The 22,657-nt window shown below is 39.5% G+C and overlaps 1 protein-coding gene across 2 annotated transcripts in view; it reads right to left on the bottom strand.

The window, feature by feature from the left end:
• The window catches only part of ITPR2 (inositol 1,4,5-trisphosphate receptor type 2), a gene marked incomplete at its 3' end in the record, with an annotated part of 533,638 nt that overhangs the window by 462,647 nt on the left and 48,334 nt on the right, over positions 1–22,657 (bottom strand). The window lies entirely within an intron of this gene.

Genomic DNA, 22,657 nt, shown 5'->3' with positions numbered 1-22,657 from the left:
AGACTATTTGGTGGTTTCTTATAAAACTAAACACAATCTTAACATCTGATTCAGCAATCCTGCTCCTTGGTATGTTCCCAAATGAGCTGAAAATTTACGTCCACACAAAACCTGCACTGTCTACAGCAGCTTTATTCATAATCCCCAAAATTCAGAAGCAACAAAATGTCCTTCAGTAGGTGAATGGATAAATACACTGTGGGACATCCAGATGACAGAATATAATAATATTCTAAAAAGAAATGCTCTATCAAAGCCATGAAAAGATAAGGAGGAACAGTAAATGCATAGACTAAGTAAAAGAAGCCAGTCTGAAAAGGCTACATAATGTATGATTCCAAATATATGACATTCTGGAAAAGGCAAAACTATGGTGAGAGTAAAAGGATCAGAGGTTAGAATGGGAGAACATATTTGTAAAACATATAACTGATAAGGGATTAACATCCAAAATATATAAGGAACTCAGACAACTCAACAGCAAAATAACAAACAATCCAATTTAAAAATGGACAGAGGATTTGACACCAATAGGAAAGGTAACAAAAGCAAAAATAAACAAGTGGGACTACATCAAACTAAAAATCATCTGAATAGCAAAGGAAGCCACCAACAAAATGAAAAAGCAACCTACTAAATGGGAGAAAATATTTGCAAATCATATATCTGATAAGGGGCTAATATTCAAAATATATAAAGAACTCATACAACTTAATGGCAAAAACCCAAACAATATGATTACAAAATGGACAGAAGATCTGAATAGACATTTTTCCAAAGAAGACATACAGACAGCCAACAGGTACATGAAAAGGTGTTCAACATCACTAATCACCAGGGAAATGCAAATATAAACCACAATGAGATATTAGAATGGCTGTCATCAAAAAGATAACAGATAAGATGTGCTGGTGAGGATGTAGAGAAAAGGGAAATTTTGCACCCTGTTGGTGGAAACGTAAAGTGGTACAGCCACTATGGAAAACAGTTTGGAGATTCCTCAAAAAATTAAAAATAGAACTACTATAAATGATCCAGCAATCCCACTTCTGGGTATATATGTGAAGGAAATGAAATCACTATCTCAAAGAAGTGTCTGCACTCCCATGTTTGTTGCATAATTATTTAAAATAGCTAACACATGGAAACAATCTAAGCATCCATCAATGGATGAATGGATAAAGAAAATGGAATATATACCACATACAATGGAATATTATTGGAATGAAATATTAATGGAATATATACATTGGAATATTATTCTGCCATAAAAAAGGAAAACTCTTGCCATTTATGACAGCATGGATGGAACTTGAGGGCATTATGCTAAGTGAAATAAGTCAGGCAAAGAAAGACAAATACTGTATGATTCCACTTATGTGAAATCTAAAAAAAAAAAAACACACAAACTCACAGAAACACAACAGATTAATGGTTGCCAGAGGTGGGGGGTTGATGAGGTGGGGGCAGGGGGGATGTGAAAGTGGTCAAAAGGTACAAACTTCCAGTTAAAAGATAAATAAGTTCTGGCGATGTAATGTACAGCATAGTGACGGTAGTCAGTTAACAACATTGTATGGTATATTTGAAAGTTGCTAAGAGAGTAGATCTTAAAAGTTCTCATCACAAGAAAAAAAATTGCAACTATGTGAGGTAACAGATGTTAATTGAACTTAGTGTAGTAGCTGTTTCACAATATATACATATATCAAATCATCTTAAACTAATGCAATATTGTATGTCAATTATACCTCAACAAACTGGAAAAAAGGGCTCAGGGGTTGACAGGGGTCGGGGGGAAGGAGGAATGAATAGGTGGAGCGCACATATGCAGTGAAACTACTCTATGTGTTACTATAACAGTGGATGTATATCATTATACATCCGTCAACTGCTATAGAATGTACACAACCAAGAGTGAACCTTAGTGTAAACGGTGGACTTTGGATGAAATGATGTGTCTACATAAGTTCATCAATTGTAACAAATGTCTTACTCTCGTGGCAGATGTTGATATGGAAAATCTCTGTACCTTGCCATCAATTCTGCTGTGATGCTAAAACTGCTCTTAAAAATAAGTGTCTAATAAAAAAAGAGCAAGGCTAGTTTGGGGCTCTGCCCAGTTAATTCTAGATTAGCCAACCTAATACTGGCAGTTTTCACCTTTCCTCTTCCCTTTTTCCTCCTCCATCAAGTGGTATTTATCAAGTAAGAGAAGAGTGACCTTTTCGCCCTCCCTTTCTTACTCCTCGGGCTTTTTGTTTGCTCTGTAAAATGATCCTGACACCTTATCTGCCCTTCCATGACAAAGCAGAAGGACTGATAATGGACTCTGAATTTGTGGATTGTGATGACACTTTGAACAAAGTAGAATCTGCACCAAATAGCAACTCCCAATGTTCCAGGACGACTAAAAGTATGTGTTGCTTTTATTTTTTAATAATACTTACAACTTTAAAGGAAAATATTTCAAAACATAAAGTAACATATCCTCTTCAAATCTTATTAATAAATAAAAGGTTATATAGTAACAACAGAGGTAGGTACATTATTTTCTTTTGTTTTTAATCTTTCTTAGTTATGAACTACTTCAAATATACAGAAAAGCCTAACAAAAAATAAAAATTTTCCAGACTCATTTGTTGGACATTTAATGAGTACCTAGTATGTGCCAAACACTATGGTATTTGCTGTGGATGAAGAAATAAACAAGAAGGTTATACCCGGTACTTCCCTGGTGGCGCAGTGGTTAAGAATCCGCCTGCCAATGCAGGGGACACAGGTTCGAGCCCTGATCTGGGAAGATTCCACATGCCGCGGAGCAACTAAACCTGTGCGCCACAACTACTGAGCCTGCGCTCTAGAACCCGCGAGGCACAACTACTGAGCCCGCGCACCTAGAGCCCGTACTCTGCAACAAGAGAAGCCACCGCAAGGAGGAGCCCGCGCACCACAATGAAGAGTAGCCTCCGCCCGCCGCAACTAGAGAGAAAGCCCACGCAGCAACAAAGACCCAACACAGCCAAAAATAAATAAATAAATAATTTTAAAATGGTTATACTCTGTCCCTTTGTAGAGCTTTTACTTTCATAGGGGAAATGTATACTCATGAACGTGTAGCAAAAGTGCACATATTTCTTTTTAATGGTATTGATATTTCATGGTTTACTTAGCCTAAAAATATAAAAGTATTCCTAAATTGTTGAATATTTTTATTGTTTTTCTTTTCTAGCTATTTTGAGGAACACAGCTTTAAAAAAAAAATAGTTCTGCAAGTTCTTTGTCCACTTTTTTGGCTACACTGAGACTCAGCTGAAACAAAGGCTTTGATAAGATTACCAGACCCTTCCATCTAGATCTGCTGTCAGATAGGACAGTAAGTTAAGTCTAACTGGCATAACCTGGAACATTTCTTTGTCTAACTGGGACTTAAGCAATACCGTAGAATTTTGTGTGAAAACCCCAAAAAATAGTATTTTCTATGGGACATACAAAACAACTAAAGATACCTTCATTTGCGTTGAACTACAGCCATCCTATCTTGATTCAACAGCCTATGTTAATTATATACTTTATAAGTTAGTAATAGATTTTATAAGTTCGTTCATCGTTGAACTTGTATCTTCATGAGTACGTAGAGATGGAACTTTATTATTTAACATTTAAGATCAGAATTCTTTGCTTGCTGGTTATTTTATATCTTCCTCCATCAGCCAAAGCCTTGTAAAATAGGCTTGGTTCATCTGACAGCTCTCCAGAAAGTCTTTGCCAATTTATAGTTTCTCCTTGAGTGTAAGAGTACCTATTTCCACACAGCCTCTCTTTTTTTAAGAGGGGGAAGTACATAGCCTCTCTAGAGCTTACAATTTTCACATATTTTGGCTGATTGGACAATCATACTGGTATATCAAGTTGTTTCAACTTGTAACTATGAGTTTTAACATTTATCACATGTTGGCTACATAATATTTTGCTTTTTCATAGAAGTTTTATTAATATATAATTTATATAGCATTAAGTTCACCCCTTTAAAGTGTACAATTCAATGGTTTTAAAAATATTCAGAGTGTTGTGCAAATATCACCATACACTAATTTTAGAACATTTTCATTACCTCAAAAAGAAATTTTGTACTCACAACCCACCCCCGCCCCCATATCCTCTTCCTTCATCCCTAGGCATCACTAATCTGTGTCTCTGTATGTTTGTCTATTCTGGATATTTCATATAAATGTAATCATACAATATGGAGTCTCTTGTGACTGGCTTATTTCACTTAGCATAATGGTTTCAAGGTTCATCCATGCTGTAGCATGTATTAGTACTTCATTACTTTGTATGGCTAAATAATGTTCCACTGTAGGGATATACCATGTTCCGTTTATCCATTCATCAGTTGATGGACATTGGGGATTTTTCCACTTTGGGCTATTATAAATAATCCTGCTATGAACATCTGTATACAAGTTTTAGTGTGGACATACGTTTTCATCTCTTTTAAGTATATACCTAGTGAGGGATTTGCTGGGTCAAATAATAACTTTACCTTTTTGAGGAACTCCTGGATTGTTTTCCAAAATCACACATCATTTTACATTTCCACCAGCAGTGTATGAAGGTTCCAATATCTCCACATCTTCACCAACACTTGTTATTATCCATCTTTTTTGAGCATAGCAATCCTAGCAAGTGTGAAGTGATATTCATTGTGGATTTTATTTGCATTTCCCTAATGATTACTGATATTTAGCATCCTTCCATGCTCTTAATTGACTGCTTTATATCTTCTTTTTTTTGAGAAATATCTATTCAGATCCTTTGCCCATTTTTCAATTAGGTCATTTGTCTTTTTATTATTTTTTTAATACATTTATTTATTTATTTATTTTGTCTGCGTTGGGTCTTCGTTGCTGCGTGCGGGCTTTCTCTAGTTGCAGAAAGCAGGGGCTACTCTTCACTGCAGTGCGCAGGGTTCTCATTTCGGTGGCTTCTCTTTGTCGTGGATCTCAGACTATAGGCACGCGGGCTTCAGTAGTTGTGGCTCACGGGCTCTAGAGCACAGGCTCAGTAGTTGTGGTGCACGGGCTTAGTTGCTCCGCGGCATGTGGGATCTTCCCAGATCAGGGCTCAAACCTGAGGCAGGCAAACTCTTAAACACTGTGCCACCAGGGAAGTCCCTGTCTTTTTATTATTGGGTTGTAAGAGCTCTTTATATATTCTAGATACAAGTCCTTTATCAGATATACGATTTGCAAATATTTTCTCCAAGACCATGGGTTGTCTTTACACTTCCTTGATGTTGTCCTTTGAAACACAAAAGTTTTTATCAATAATTTTGATTAAGTCCAGTCTATCCATTTTTTTTCTTTTGTTACTTGTGCTTCTGGTGCCATATCTAAGACATCATTACATAACACAAGATCATGAAGATTTACTCCTATATGTGCCTCTAATAGTCTTACAGTTTTAACTCTTACATTTAAGCCTATAATCCTCTTTGAGTTAATTTTTGTGTGTGGTCTTTTCACTTTTAAATGTCCAAAGACTTCCTGCTACTATAAAGACAGGAAAAAAGATAAAAGTGAAGCACCAAAGGACAACCTATGCATTATAGCTAGAAAACTCAAACCACTAAAAACTTTAGCAAATAGAATATATGTGTGTGTAATATGTATTTTTAATTATTATTATTTTTCCTCCTATTATGGGCCTAGTTTTTAGCCCTTCCAGATGCTGAAGGGCAGGCAGAGCTGCAGATCAACAAGTATTTCTTTCTTCACTTTCCTCTTCTTGCTGCTACAAGCTTTCTTGTCCTTTCTTTGACACCGCTGAAGCAGCCAGGCCTCCTTCTGAGCCTGGAGTCTGTTAAAGATCTTCACATGGGGCAGTAGGTATTTCAGGACAAGTTAAAACAACTTCTTGAATTTGAGTCTTCCTTCTGATAAGGGCAGTACTGGCTGCCAGTACTTCCCCCTCTGCCTGTAATTCCCACCTGCCTCTGCCACCTCCAGACATTCAGGCCAGCTTCACATAGGCAGCCAAGAAATAAAAAAATTCTGAGCCTGAGACAGAAAACGACCTCAATATGAAACAACTCAAATTTTTTTCTAGTGGCTTTAAAAAAGTATGTGTTTATATGTCTGTGTATATAAAAAAAAAAACTTGGGTTTTTTTTCTGAATATAAAACTGATATATGATCACTGAAAAAAAATTTGGAAAATCTAAAGAATACAAAGAAAAAATAAAGTCCCACCTCTTTTCATGCCCCAAAGTTAACAATGTTTATCATTTTGATGTATATCCTTAGAGAGAAAGGCAGACAGATACAGTTACCAAAATATACACTTATACATGCATATACATTTTAGATAACTGAAAATGTATTATATGTACAGTTTCATGTACTTTTTCCACTTCACATTTTCTCTTTTTTTTACAGTTTTATTGAGATACAATTTACATACAGCACTTTATAAGTTTAAGGTGTACAGCATAATGATTTGACTTACATACATCATTAAATGATTATCACAACAGGTTTAGTGAACATCCATCACCTCATATAGATACAACTTTAAAGAACAGGAAAAAAAACTATTTTTTCCCTCCTGCTCAGAACTCTTAGGATTTACTCTCTTAACAGCTTTCATATATAACACACAGCAGGGTTCATTATCGTTATCATATTGTACATTACATCCCTAGGGCTTACTTATCTTATAACTGGAAGTTTGTGCCTTTTGACTGCCTTTCTCCAATCTACCCTCTCTCCCTGCCTCCCCCTGCACCTCTGAAACCACATATCTGTTACCTTTATCTATCAGTTGGTTTGTTTGTTTTTGAAGTATAATTAACCTATGACACTATGTTAGTTCCTGTTATACAACAGTGACTTGATATTTCTATACATTTCATACAAAGATAATTACATCGCTATTGACTATATTCCCTACACTGGTACATTTCATACCCACACCTCAATTATTTTGCAAATGGAAGTCTGTACTGCTTAATCTCCCTCCTCTATTTCTTTCCTCCCCATACCCCTCCCACTCTGACAACCACCTGTTTGTTCTCTGTATCTACGAATCTACAATTACGACTCAGTTTCTATTTTGTTACATTTGTTCATTTGTTTTGTTTTTTAGATTCCACATATAAGTGAAATGGTAAGGTATTTGTCTTTGACTTGTTTCACCTAGCAAAAGACTCTCTAGGTCCATCTCTGTTGTCGTAAATGGCAAGATTTCATTTTTAATTATGGCTGAGTAATATCCCATTGTACATGTAAACACTAATTTGTAAAGATAGATGCACCCCTCTGTTCATCATAGCATTATTTACAGCAGCCAAGATATGGAAGTAACCTAAGTGACCACCAACAGAATAAATTAACGGATAAAGAGATGTGGTATATGTACATATATATATATATATATATATACACATTTCATATTTTATAGTTATTAAACATTATTTGAAAACATTAAATTTCCACTTAGGACTCATCATGGTGTATATATCCTTTTCCTCCTTTTGTATATTTAAGCTTCCTTCGTCATGAAAAATACTATGATAAACACTGCATCTCAAACATTTCTCAAATTTTTATGCAGTTCTACAATCTTTATACTTAATTCAATCATTCACAAATAGTCATCAAAGGCCCTTCCTGCTATAGGCACAATGCTATGGATACAAAGCTGAACTAGAAAAGCTCATGGAAAGTAGCTATTTCTCCTGTCCCCTCCTTTTGTTCTGCCTCCTTGGTATACCTGCTGGCTTCCTGACTTCTAATTACTTTTCCTGACTTCTAATTACTTTTCCTGACCACAGTTCTCACCTATTCCCTGCCTGTTCACTGCTTTTAACACATGCCTTTTCCTATAGCTCAGTTAAGCTGATTCCTAACTCTTGCTACTTGACTGTTTCTCTAGTAAGCTGTTCTCAAATTTTTGGTCTCAAGACCTCATTACACCCTTAAAAAATTATTGAAGACCCCTAAGAGATTTTCTTTTGTGGGCTGTTTCTATGGATGTTTACTGTATAACAGATTAAAACTGAGAAATTTGCAACACCATAAAACATAAGCACATGTTCACACTTCACAGAGCCTCTGGAAAACTCCACTGTACAATCAAGAAAGAATGAGAGTAGAAAAGGTAAATAACAAGTTACTGTCATTATGAAAATAATTTGATCTTGTAGACCCTCTCAAAAGGGTCTTGAAGACCCCCAAGCTAGAGAACTACATCTAGGTCTTTGTCCTACGACTAATTCACACTTTGCATTGACCATCTCTTATGGCCTATGACCACCATGGTGGGGCTGTCTTCGGCTTGCTTGGTTGCTATATAACCAATCCAGTGTGGCTCACAGGGTACAAGTAATAAATGCTCCTGACTGCCTTGTTTCCTCTGCAAAAAAGTGATCAGTTTCCAAGTCCTAAAGGTTTTTACTCAACTAAGTCAATGTTTCTAGGATACTTATGTTCTAGGCTATTTAAGTGATGAGACCTTGAATTCCAGGCTGTTTAATAAATCTTATGTAGGAGGGCAAGGAAGGGACAGGCAGAGCATCCAAAGAAGCCACTAGACCATGCTACCTACCTCTTGTGTTAGGTGAAAATAGGGAACTCGCTTGCTCTCCTGGCTTGTCTACATGGAAGCCAACTAGTGAAGGTACCTGCCTTTAGTTTTATTAACAATGCTGGCCAAATATATATTTTGAAAAAACAAGGGTGAGAAAGAAATAGGAATTAAAGAACTTTCACTGTTATTGCTTTAAGTCAAAATATCCGTTACACTCAATCAGTTGCTCTTTGCTTTGTTTGTACGTTTGCCCACTGGACAGCCACACTGTTTTTTTAACATGACGTTTCCGGTATTGGACTTTTTTCTTTTATATTGTAACATTACAAAACCTAACTCCCAACCTAACCACATAATTAACTTTGCTTTAACTCCTTTCCTTCCAGTACTTATCCACATGGAGGTTTTAATTATGCAGATACAATCAGAATACAAGGTGCATAACTGTGAAGCTTTCTAGAACAATCATAGCTCGACTTGTGCTTCATGCAGTACATCTAAATGGAACTAGAAGGACAAATTCTGCGGCCCTATTTCTCAACAGAGCTGAAACTTCTGTCGTTTAGAAAGTGCTAGCTTAAGAAGCATTTTTAGGCTACTTATACCTATGATTCCAAGACAGGACACTCTGGATGCGCTTATTATCTTCTGGTCTTCGTGGACCTGGAGAGCCTCTGGAAGTTTAATTTTAACCGGCTCTAAGTTATCCAGAGAAAGATTCACACACACACACACACACACACACACACACACACACACACACACAACCACCACCACCACCACCACCACCACCAATCACAGTCATAGAGCAAAACATCAGAGAAGTAGCAAGACTCCGTGAACTCCTGGGGACACATCACTTTCACTTTCAGGGCATAAATCTCTCTTTGCAGGGGTCCCCAGCTAACAAAGGACAATGAGGCTTGAGAAGAACAAGGTGAGAGGGTGGTGCATGACCAGCTGAGGGTGGATCTCTACTCGAGGGCGGCTTTGTTCAGTTTTTAACCTCTTGTTTGTTCAGTTTTTAACCTCTTGTTCTTCAGAAGGCCAAGTTTACAAACTACATCCAAGCATTTGTAAAACAAACATTGCCACCCGCCAGCAGTCTGCTGTATTCTGAAATATCTGTATTTACCTTGAAAACCACAAAATGTAAACAAGGGCACCTGATCAGAGAAGATCTTTAAACTGCTCATTCACTAAATCAACACCTGGGAAGAAAAGGCAGTTGACTTGGACTTGAACACACAATGGACAAATCAATCTTTTATCTTAGGGGTAGCTTGAATAAGTTAATGACTAGTAAGCTTTATGGAGATGCACAGAGACTTTCATAAACAAAACATATTAATATATTTAATACTCAAAAGAGTAAAACAAGTAAGGCCCACCTACTGTAAGCTATAGAAGTATAATCTTAATTCACACATACTTTCACTTAAAATAACAAATATGTGTAAGACACTCTCCCTCCCACTGGAGATACTTTATGCTATACAGCATGTGAAAACTGGTGACTGACTTTTTAATATGTCTTTCTTTCTTTCTTTCTTTCTTTCTTATTTATTTATTTATGGCTGCTCCGGGTCTTTGTTTCAGCACATGGGATCTTCACTGTGGCATGCAGGATCTTTAGTTGCGGCATGTGGACCCTTAGTTGCAGCATGCAGGATCTAGTTCCCCAACCAGGGATCGAACCCGGGCCCCCTGAATTGGGAGCACGGAGTCTTACCCACTGGACCACCAGGGAAGTCCCTTAATAAGTCTTTTAATATGCCTAATACATGACAAAATACGAGAAGATAGGGAAATAATTTATTTAAAAATAGCTACTATTTAGTGGGAAGCAGCCACATAGCACAAGAAGATCAGCTCAGGGCTTTGTGTCCACCTAGAGGGGTGGGATAGGAAGGGTGGGAGGGAGAGGCAAGAGGGAGGAGATATGGGGATATATGTATACGTATAGCTGATTCACTTTGTTATACAGCAGAAACTAACACACCATTGTAAAGCAGTTATACTCCAATACAGATGTTAAAAAAAGTAAAAATAGCTACTATATAATACATTGAAGAGTTTCTGAGTGAGCCATAGTTTTAGTTTTACAGACAGTCTGTGCTTCTTACCACAATGTGTTTCTGAAAACTATAGTACAAAAGCAATGCATTTCTCATAGGAAATTCCACTGGAATAATGTAACTGGGATTACTTTCCTAGGGAATACAAAGATAAAAATGGATATAGTATAGGTAGAAATACTGTAACCCTCCATATATTTAGAAGAACGAACATCTTGTAAAAGTGATTAAAATGTGCTTTGTGGTACTTTCATAAGGATCATTCTTTTCCCCCAAATTACTACTGTATCATGTAAATATCTGAAGACCTCACCAAGGGCCCTCCCATGTATGAGGGCCCAGAGAGGCAAAGAGTCCTGAATGGATAAAGTCCTTCTCCATCTTCCCACACAGCTAGACTTAGAAGTTAAAAAAAAGTCACAGAAGTATAGAGTGGGGAGACTTCATTATTTTTCAGTGAAGTCAAGAGATTATTTTTGGGTCAAGTGAACTTCTAACCACCTCAGGGCTATTTTTCCTCTCTGGACTATTCTACCTTGAGTTAGCTAAATTCACCCCTCCTGCCTCAGCCTTTTCCAGAATGTTATATAAATGGAGTCATACGTTATGCAGCCCTTTGAGACTGGCTTCTTTCACCTAGTATCATGTTTTTGAGATTCATCGGTGTTGTTGGGTGTATCTATGGTTCATTCCTTTTTACTGCAGAGTGGTATTCCACTGCATGTATTGTTTATCCATTCACCAATTGAAAGATATTTTTTAACTGTTTCCAGTTTTTGCTGTAAACATTGAGGAACAGATCTTTGTGTGAACTTAAGTTTTCATTGCTTTTGGTAAATATTTAAGAGTGAGATTTAGGGCTCATATGGTATGTGTATGTTTAACTTCATAAGAAACTGCCAAACTCTTTTCCAAAACGGCTGTAGCATTTGGTACACCACCGGCAATATATGAGACTCCTAGTTGATCTGCATCCTTGTCAATGCTTGATATTGTCAGCATTTTTATTTCAGCCATTTTTGTAGAGGTACTTCATTGGGGCTCTTGATATTGTTGTTTTTAGGGCGGCACCTTAAATGTTGGTATTCCCAGGGATTCCATCTAGGGTACTCTTTTCTTCTCACTCTTGCAGCTTTAAATTCTATCTACATGCTATTAAATTTCAAATCTGTATTTTCCATCTGGATTTCTCTCCTGAGCCTCCAGATTAACATATCAGGAAATCTCTTAGATCTTCTCCTCTGGCAGAAAGGATGCCAGAACCAAGTTCATTACTGTGGTAAACTGCAAACAGCCATAAATTCTTCTCATTCCTGTATGCATGTCCCTTTGCAGGTGACTTTGCAGGTACTCTCATCAAAAGACGAAGTCAATTTCTCCACTTTTTGCCTCTGAACTTAGCCATATAACACACATTAGCAAGTGTGACCCAGAGGTTTGAATAGCACTTGAGCATTGGGGGGTTGCCCTTTCTTGCTGTTCTCACGCTCTCCCTAGGGAAGAATGTGAGCTAGCCTGCCAAATAGTGAGAGACACATGGCCCAGCCACCCCAGTCAATGACCTGTCCACAGGCAGATACGTGAATGAAGCCAACCCAGACCATCCAGCTGCCAACTGACCCCAGATACACAAGCAAGTTCATCAGAGTTCAGCCAAGTCAGCTCAGAAGAAAAGAATCCACAAGCAAACCCACAGATTCATGAGTTAAGTAAATGAATGCTCAGAAAGCCACTCAGTTTGGGGGGGGTTGTTACATAATAATACAGAACTAATATAATTATCCTCCCCTATCAAGTAGTTTGTTTTATATTCCATATCTCAATAAGTGCTACTAATACCTACCACATTGCCCAAATCTGACACCTGGGGGAATTCTAGGATGCATCCTCTCCCTCACCCCTACCTTCCACCACACTCCCACATACAAGTAGTCATCAATTCCTAATATAGTTAAATATTCTAGCTACTTAGTCCCTTATCATATTCTGAACTTTTTTAACAGTCTCTTAGTTGACATCCCATCCTACATTTTCTGTCTCTCCGTATAAGAAAAGAGTCTTTCAAAATTTCAATTCTGATCATGTCATAGCCCCGCTTAAAAGTCTTTAATTGTGCTCCACTACCTTTGACATAAAAATTAACTGCCTCAGCATACAAGACCACTGGGCATCTGGACTCTCCTCCAAGCTCATCTCTGCCACTCTTCCTCATTCTCCTCAGCTTTTAACATTCCTAAAAGCCACAACCACATATGGGTCATGCTACTCCACACCCCTGTGCCTATTTCTCCCCAACCCTCTCCTTTCCAGCGGATTAACAACTGCCCATTCTTCCATAACTCCAGCTCACCTCCATGCTTCCTCTAAACTCCCAAGGCAATTATAATCCTCTTCTCTTACTTCCACAGCCCTTTGGGACTTAAGGCAGTATAATTAGTGGTTAAGTGTCTGGATTTCAACCAATCCTTTGCTTCTTACTAGTTATATGACCTTGGTCAAGTTACTTAACTTCATTGTATTGTACCTCAATTTCCTCAATAGAATGGGATGTGGCAGAGAATGTTACCCTTCCCTCCACCCTCCAGTATCCATTCTCTTCTTCCTTTAGGTGACAGAACTCCTGAATTCTAGGTAGGCACATGGCCAGCCCACTAACCATCACATTCCTCAGCCTCCTTGCAGCACATGTAACTATGTGTATGAGTTTCCCGTGGCTGCCGTAACAAATCACCAAACTTCGTGGCTTAAAACAACAGACATTTATTCTCCTGTAGTTCTCAAAGACCAAAGTCCAAAGTCAAGGTGTCGGCAGGGCCGTGTTCCCTCTGAAGGCTCTAGGAGAGAATCCTCTCTTGCCTCTTCCAGCTTCTGGTGGCTCCTGGTGTTCCTTGGCCTGTGGCCACATAACTCCATTCTCTGTCTCTGTCTTCACAAGGTCTCTCCTCTATGTGTGTGTCTCCCCCTCTTTTGTCTCTTATAAAGTCATTTGTCATTGGATTTGGGGCCCACCTGGGTAATCAAGGGTGATCTCATTTCAAGATCTTTAACTTAATTACATTTGCAAAGTCTCTTTTTCCTATGAAAGTAACATTCACAGTGTCTAGGTGTTAGGACATGGACTTATCTTTCGGCAGACAGCCATTCAACCCAATATACTATGTGACTATGACATATGAGTAGGAGTAATATATGCAATTCCAGAAGTCCTCCTTAAAGAAGAAGCTACTTGCTCTGGATTCCTCTTGCTCCCTTTCTACTGACTGAGAAGTAGTAACTATTGAAGCAACTTTGGAAACCACATGTTGAAGAGAGTAAAGTGGCAAGATGGTTCTGGATTACTCATCTAGGAACTATTAAGTGAAAGAGAAATAAACTTCTATCTTATATAAGCCATTGGTTTTTGTTGTTGTTGTTTTATTTCTGTTACAGCACCTTATCTAGTGCATGCAGCTAATAATAATATCTTAATAAAAATATATACCACTTAGGGTTGCATAAGGATTAAATGGATTAATAGAATGTAAAGCATTGCAGACATCACCTGACATATAGTAAGGACTAAATAAATGTCAATGATTAGTCTCAGTGGTAACAGAGTAGCCCTGGTCACATTTAGTTATCATTGCTTTACTTGTCTATCTCCTGCAGAAGACCAAATTTATTGGGGTAATGGCTTGGCACTTTCACCTCAGTACTGTACTTGAAAAAATACCAAACATTCTGTTACTGTTTAAAAGGGAAATGCAATTTAACTCTGCGTACCAATCATTATCCTAGGAGCTACTTTCATGAAAAGGTGAATACTAGGCCTGAAAAGCCTAGATGCCCCTTCCCTGCAGGCACCAGTCTTTCAAGTTACAGGTCAATTGCTATCTTAATTAAGAAGCTTTTCTCATCTCCCAAAACAGGAAATTAAAATCTCCATCTTCTGGGCTTCCCTGGTGGCTCAGTGGTTGAGAGTCCGCCTGCCGATGCAGGGAACACAGGTTCGTGCCCCGGACCGGGAGGATCCCGCATGCCGCGGAGCGGCTGGGCCCGTGGGCCATGGCCGCTGGGCCTACGTGTCCGGAGCCTGTGCTCCGCGATGCGAGAGGCCACAGCAGTGAGAGGCCCGCGTACCACAAAAAAAAAAAAAAATCTCCATCTTCCCACCATACCTTTACCACAACTTTTTATTTACCCCTTATCATTGTCTACCTTGGGTTACAATTATTTATAAACACATCTTATCTCCCTCAGTAGATTATAAATTCCTTGAGAGCAGCATTCGTTTCTGATTCTTTTGAACCTTAGTACCTTAGTTCACACACTACACTGCACAGAGTGGATAACCAATAAATCTCTACTAAATTTATCAAGACCTTACAGTGTGAAAACACCAGCTTCAAATAAGCCCGCCTCACCACCTACCAGCTGTGTGACCTTGAGCATGTTACTTTACTTCTCTACAGTGTAGTTTCCAAATTTGTAAAATGGGGCTATTAAGAATTAAGTAAGGTAACATGGTTAAAGGCCATCAAAAGCACTCAAAGTTAAGAATTCCAATATTTAGGACTTTCTATTCTTAGAAAGAGCCATCTTGGTTATTAAGTTAAAGTGTTCACAGACAAAAGGCATTTATTCAGTACTTGCAAAAAATTTAGACACATATTTAACTTCATACACAATATTAGAAGGAAGATTTTTACACACAAGCCCCCAGCTCAGGAAAATCGGCCCATGGATACACGATCAGAGCAAGGGAGTTGTTCTAACACCACTAAACCACGTACATCACAAGTGTTAATTTTCTGCCCATTACTTTTCACTCTTCAAGGAGAACATTAAACTTCACAAGTCAAAGCCACAAATCAATCAAAGTTCATACAGCACATATATATTTTAGATACTCAATTAATTGTATGAGGGCAGCCCTAAACAGCAGTTGATTAGAATTCCGAAGTAGTCTTATTTGACCATTCATAACCACAGCAACTCCCCTCCAATAGAGACTAAGGTATTTTAAAGTACGAGCCCTTTTACAATCCTGACTAGCTTCAATAGAAGAAGCAAAGAAGCAAAGCAATCTGTTTTCATTTCATCCTTTGGGCCTTCTCTGAAACCTCACTGAAAAGAATAAACTTATTACCCAATTTCCACTGCCACTTAAGAGTTTAATAATAAGCTGTGGAAGGTTCTTAATATGATGACTTACCATAAATACACAGAATCAACAGAGCAGTGACATTGAACTGGAGAATTTTAAAGACATTTGTTAATAAATTTTGTAATTTCTGGCTTGGAAATCCACTGCAATTTTCTAAACTTCTCTGAGTAGCAGCAAACCACAAAACGCTACAACCTAAAAGAACTTCACGTAACTCATGTAGAAGTTTTCCTCTTCTGCTATTCACACTACAGATTTATATGTTAGAATGCACATTTAATACCAATGAGCTGAAATTTAGAGGCCTAGAATACAAAACTGTAATACTATAACAGGTCTATACATTGCTTTCTCATAAATGAAGTAATCAGCTAACAACTATGTTACATGCTAGGTAGTATTAAGACCTCCAAAAAAAGCATGTGACAAAAGAACTGAAATTATATTGCCTTTAAGAATTATAATTTTTTTCTAGAAAAACATTTATTTATTAATTCAACAAAAATTAAGTCAGCCCCAGTGATATTGAAAATACTGTTCTTGATCTTGGTAACTCAACAGAACACAGTCTTGCCCTCAAACACTTGGCAGTCTAATTGCAGGTCTTTCAACTAAAGAAACGAGTGCAAATTCTGAGCACGCACAGTACTGTGACCGCGTCCTCAGACCCAAGTTCACTGACACCACAGTAGATCCCAGCCTGTGGGCAGGTTCCAAGCTCAAGCTCCCACATCTCTCCTCTTGTCCTCATGAGGGCTTCCCTGACACTTGAAGAACTTGCTCAGCTGCAAGCAGGAGCAATCCAGATGTCTGTGTGGAAGGGGGTGACAACTCAACCCACAGAGGATGGAAGCTGGTCCCAGCCTTTCCGCCCTTGGGTAGGAGATTCTGAAGCACGTTCCTCCTGGTTTCTCCGAGGGCCCTGCAGGACTGAGTTCCAGCTGCCACAGTGGCGGGCCTTATTCACACTTTACTGACTTTCATTCCATGAGGCTGACTCTCCTTCATTCCCTCACTCATGCTTCCCAGGACCATCTCCCAAAGTAATTCCCTCCATCCGCATCTTCCAGGGTCAAATGTGTAGATGCTCCAACTAACACACTCCTAATCTATTTCTCTTCCGATACATCCAATCACACTAGAAGAACACATGAAAGGAGAGTATCACACATATCCCTTTTATCCACTTAAATTTCAAGATGTCATGAGGCTGGGCATTTGAATAAATAACGTGGATGAGAGTTAAGATCGAAAAAGAGAGAGAGAGAGGAAGCTTGGCAGGTTAGAACAAGGACCAACGCTAAAAAGATGAAAGTAGCCAATTCTCCGCTTGGTTCCGAAATACCAATTATGTAGCACACGAGGAGGGAAACAAGGGTCCAGAGATGCGAATGAAAAAACCTCAGGAGTTTGGGTCGACTAACAGCTGCAGGTGAGTTAGGGAGTCCTACTCAGGACGCTTGGGCTGCAAGTGTGGCATCCAAAAAAGAGGGAGAGTCTCATCAGACTGCACCCAAATGTACTCTGTTCAGTTCTTTCTACACTGCTAAGAATTAATTTGACAAACAGGAGCCTCACCAGAAACCAAACACAGCAGTGTGATGAAGACTAGAGAAATCACTGAAGAATCTGTAGCTGGCAACAGGTGAAAGAATTTTTTTTAATTAAGACCGGAGAAGAAAAGATCTACAGGAATATAATCGTTCTAAATAAATACTTAAAGCTCCACTGTGTGGAAGAGGGATTAGATGGAATCTATGTGGCTTTACTGGACCATCAGGTAGAATTTACAGGAGGGCATTATTCAATAGACAGTATGGTACAGTGGTTAAAAACAAACAGCTCTGGAGTCAGACAAACTTGTTTTGATTCCCAACTCTACCACTAATAAGCTCAGCGACCTTAAAACGGTTGTATACTTTCTTTATACTGAACTGTCCAACTGCAAAATTGGGATAGCAACAATTTCTACTTTATAGGGTTATTGTGATGACTAAACATTAATGCACAGGAAGCCCTGAGCCCAGTGTAGCATGTATTAAATGCTCGATAAATGGTAGTAACTTCAAATCTGAAACAGTTTCAGTCTTCATCCCAAAAAATTTACACTAACATCAAATCTGAAGAAATACAATAAAGCAATTGTTAAGCTGGTAGAGGAAGTATTTATAATTGGCTCATACCAGAGAACTACTGTGCTAGACAAGACTGACATATTCAACTACATAAAAAGCCAAAGCTACTACCTAGCTGGATGGCTTTTTCGCAGATACTTTTAAGTGTATAACCTCCATGAGTAGAGCCAAAAGGTGAGAGTGCCAGCCTTCAAGACGACTTCCCAGAATTATATGCAGAGAAGGAACTGAGTTAAAGAAATGGTCTTGTCAGTGTTCTCCCAAGTCCCTGAAACTCACTACCTGCTTTCGTGTGGCACCGCACAGCAGAGAAAGTCTCTGTTTTAGCTCCTGAAGCATTCTAACTTATTGCCTCAGAATGACTTTTTGCTTTCCAGAAGCAGCCACTTGGTAGGCTTAGCGGATTAGGAAACAGTCACGTATCAAATGACCACAGAGTCTCAGAGTTGGAAATTTCAAGACCAAATGGCCCAAGGCTGTGAATTATCTAATCAACCAAGAAAAGAAGCTGTCTCTGCTTCCCTCAGCCCTCCTGGGGAGTGGCCCCCTGGGTTCTGCATTACTTCTGCATTTTATCACCCTGATGGTAATAAAAGGACACACAAACCTCCCTTGTTTTGATTTAGATCAGTTTCTCCTCCTAATAGAAAATGCACACGTATTAATATGCACAAACTTTTGGAAAAATCTACACCAGGGTTTTCTAGAGAACAGGGGGAGACGTACGTGCATAAAAGAACTAGGAGAAAAAAAAAGAAAAATGAAAAGAATATAAAGTCAACAAAAATAACTGCTATAATTTAGTGTGGGGAAAGAGGGTTAAATTGTATATCAACAAACAGGACCAGTGATAAATCGTGTTGATAACACGTGCCCCTGTACAAGGCAAGGAAAAAGGCAGTTAACCTCAGTGCTATTCCTTCTCAAAACCTAAGCCCCACTCTAACCATGACAAAAACATCAGCCAGACCCAAACCAAGGGACATTCTACAAAATACCTGGCCAGTACCCTTCAAAAGTATCAAAAAGTATCAAGTAAAAAAAAACAAGGAAAGACTAAGAAAGTGTCCCAGGCCAGAGGAGACTAAGGAGCCATGATGACTAACAGCACGAGGGATCCTGGATGGGATGAGGATGGGGAAAGGACAATGGAAAACTGGTGACATGCGAAGGAAGCCTGGAATTTAGTCAATAGTAATGTATAAATGGTAATTTCTTGGTGTTGACAAATGTACCATGGTTATGTAAGATGCTAACATAGGGGAAACTGGCTGGAAGGGAAGTCTCTATACTACCTTTACGACTCCTCTTACATCTAACTGTATTCCAGGGACTTCCCTGGTGGTCCAGTGGGTAAGACGGCGCACTCCCAATGCAGGGGGCCTAGGTTCGATCCCTGGTCGGGAAACTAGATCCCACATGCATGCCACAACTAAGAAGCCCGCATGCCTCAACTAAGACCCAGCGCAGCCACAATAAATAAATAAAATAAATAAATATTTATAAATAAATAAATAAAAATGTATTCCAAAGTTTAAATTTGATCTTTAAAAATGAGAGGATATTTGATCATGAAAAGAATTTTGCACTCACTTAAGAGAAAGCCAATGTGCTTCGGTTAATACTATTCCGATTGTGTGGTTTCTACTGAAAATAGCTCTCCATCTGCCAGGTTTTAAATAACCCTTGGGAAGTTGTTTGTTTGTTAGAACTTCATTTCCTCTGTTCATGAGAGGCAGTGGGACACAGGACACAGTCAAAGGAGCACTTCTCGTACAATTTTGTGTATTGAGGAGACATGTTAACCTCTTTCAAACTCTGGCTCCTCATTCAAAAAAGTGGGGAACTGTACTAGATTTACTTTTTTTTTTTTTTTCGTTTTTGGTATGGGGGCCTCTCACTGTTGTGGCCTCTCCCATTGCGGAGCACAGGCTCCGGACGCGCAGGCTCAGCGGCCATGGCTCACGGGCCCAGCCACTCCGCGGCATGTGGGATCTTCCCGGACCGGGGCACGAACCCGTGTCCCCTGCATCGGCAGGCGGACTCTCAACCACTGCGCCACCAGGGAAGCCCTAGATTTACTTTTAATTGCCTAGAAGCTCTAAGATTTTATGATTCACTTGAACAAATCATAAAGTGAGTATGAAAAATAAAAATCTTTTCAAATTAATTTCAGAACATCGTTTGGCTGAGGCAAGAGGAACCGAGGTGCAGCTGAAGTACAGTTGCTGATACACTATAGTTTCTTCACATTATCTGAAAAGTAACAAGAAAGGAGGGTGCTCTGGAAACGTAGCAGAGGAGTCTGGAAATGCAGGAGTGGTGATCTTGGAAAGCAAATCTATGAAAAAGTGATGGCTTTTACAGCCAAAGGAAACAGGAGAAATACACTCAGGAAGAGAAGAGTGAAGCTGCAAAAACACAAGGTATGAGAAAGGATACAGCATTTGGGAAAACAAGGTTTGCTTATGGCTGCCGAGCAGTGTGAAGGTCAGGGCAGAGACAAGCCCATCTCAGGGAATCCTTCTCCGGGGCTCCATCAGGATGGGCTTCCAAGAATCAGAGAAGAGTCGGAGCTTTAAGATAAAAGGGAATCTTGAATCTCCAACAGGAAAATACCCTCCTTCTCCAATGATGAGTGGAGTGAGACAAATGGCTTAGTCTTAAACCAGAGGTAGAAAATGAGAGCAAACGAGCAAGGACAATGACCTAAAGTATCAGATTACAGGAAAAGCCAGCCTTCCAGGGGCAGACGGAGCACCTGAGTGATTCATACTTTGAACCAGCGCCCGCTGAATCATATGACACCAAGTATCTGTGTATAATTACCTACTGGGTACAGAGCTGTTACTGCAGAGTTCCCTCAGATACAATAAAATATCTAAAAGAAAAAAGGCAGCCACAAAACCTGAAGGTTTATCTTTGAAGATTAACCTCCCCTGACTGACAGAGGAATAAGGCTACCCAAGCTCGTGGCCGTGAAGCGTGAAGCACCCCTGGGAACCAAGTTGTTTCACATGATCCCAGGGAAAGTTTGGGTCTCCCACCCACAAGCATCTAATGGCTATTTTTTTTTTTTTTTTTTTGGGATGTCTACTGTGGGCAAACCTCTGTGCCTGGGAAACACACAAAAAAATAAATAAAATCCTTCCCTTGAAGAGGTTATAATGCAAGAGCAGAGTCAAATATGTTTAAAGGAAATACATTATGCCTTTCCATTATAAGTTAGCTACCATTTGTATAATGACTTAAAACACTTTTACATTTATTCTCTGGAAAGATTCCAAGCCTCACAAAGCCTTGTGTGGTAAGATTATTCTTGTTTTTATACAGCCCTGGTCTCAGCAGCCAATGACAGATGTCCTCTGAGACGTTAAGTGGTTGGGTGACCTACTTAAGATGACACAGCCAGCCAGATGAAAAGTGCAGTTAAAACCCGAACCCCAAGCTTTTTTTCTGTTACAAATGCCGATTTGTTGTCCCAGTTCGCTTTTAAAACTTTTTATCTTTATCATCCTACAGTTCACAAAGGAGTGTCTGTGGATCTGGATTTGCTTATCATCCCTACTCTGAACTCTGTGTCTCTTCCACCTGAGGAACAGTGGTTTTCTACAATTTAGGAAGGTTCTCGCCCGTATCTCTTTACATGTTGCCTCATTCTCACGCGCTCCAGCCTCTCCTTCTAGAATTCGATTAGATGCTGCTGGATCTTCTCAGTCCCTCCTCCAAGCTTTTCATGACTTGTTCAAACTTTCCTCTGCACTGCATTCTGGGTAATTTCCTCAGCTCTCTTTTCCATAACACTGTCTCCTCATCTTTATATAATAGCTAGTTCATGCTCTTTAGAACCTGTGTCTTCCTTTTCATATTGTCCATTCTTCCATTAGGCTCCTCTAGCCTCTTCTGTCTCTGAAATCATTTCCACACACTTATGGCACAGTGTCTGGCAAGGTGTCCCGGAGCACTTCGCATCTTGTTTGCCACAACTGCTGACTCTCCTTCATGTAATTCTACTGTGAGTCCATCCTCGGTGGGGACTGTGTATGGTTGAGAACACCTCACGTGCCCAGGGCTGGGGGAGTGTCCCCACTGAGCACTGTTATGGGTGCTTCTAATGGGTGGTGTATCTCCCACAGCCTTCTTTCTGCTAATTTCTCCACCTAGGGAGACATCTGGATCACTTATTCAAAGTGACCAATTTCGGGACTTCCCTCGTGGTGCAGTGGGTAAGAATCCACCTGCCAATACAGGGGACACGGGTTCGAGCCCTGGTCCGGGAAGATCCCACATGCCACGGAGCAACTAAGCCCATGCGCCACAACTACTGAGCCTGTGCTCTAGAGCCCGTGAGCCACAACTACTGAGCCCGTAAGCCACAACTACTGAGCCCGTGCACCTAGAGCCCATGCTCTGCAACAAGAGAGGCCACCGCAATGAGAAGCCCACGCACCGCAACGAAGAGTAGCCCCCACTTGCTGCAACTAGAGAAATCCCACGTGCAGCAACAAAGACCCAACACAGCCAAAAATAAATTAATTAATTAATTAATTTTTTTAAAAAAGTGACCAATTCCACTCGAAGGACATTTACTGTCCTCGTCACTCTCTCTGCAAGATGAAAATGCAATATTCTTGCATATTCTTATAATAAGAACTGTGTAGAAAGTGCCTGTCACAGAAAGTGAAACATGGGAAACATGTACCAAA

This window comes from Hyperoodon ampullatus, assembly GCF_949752795.1.
Source record: "Hyperoodon ampullatus genome assembly, chromosome: 11".
In the NCBI taxonomy this organism is placed as follows: domain Eukaryota; kingdom Metazoa; phylum Chordata; class Mammalia; order Artiodactyla; family Ziphiidae; genus Hyperoodon; species Hyperoodon ampullatus.
This window is presented reverse-complemented; position numbering and strand designations above follow the sequence as displayed.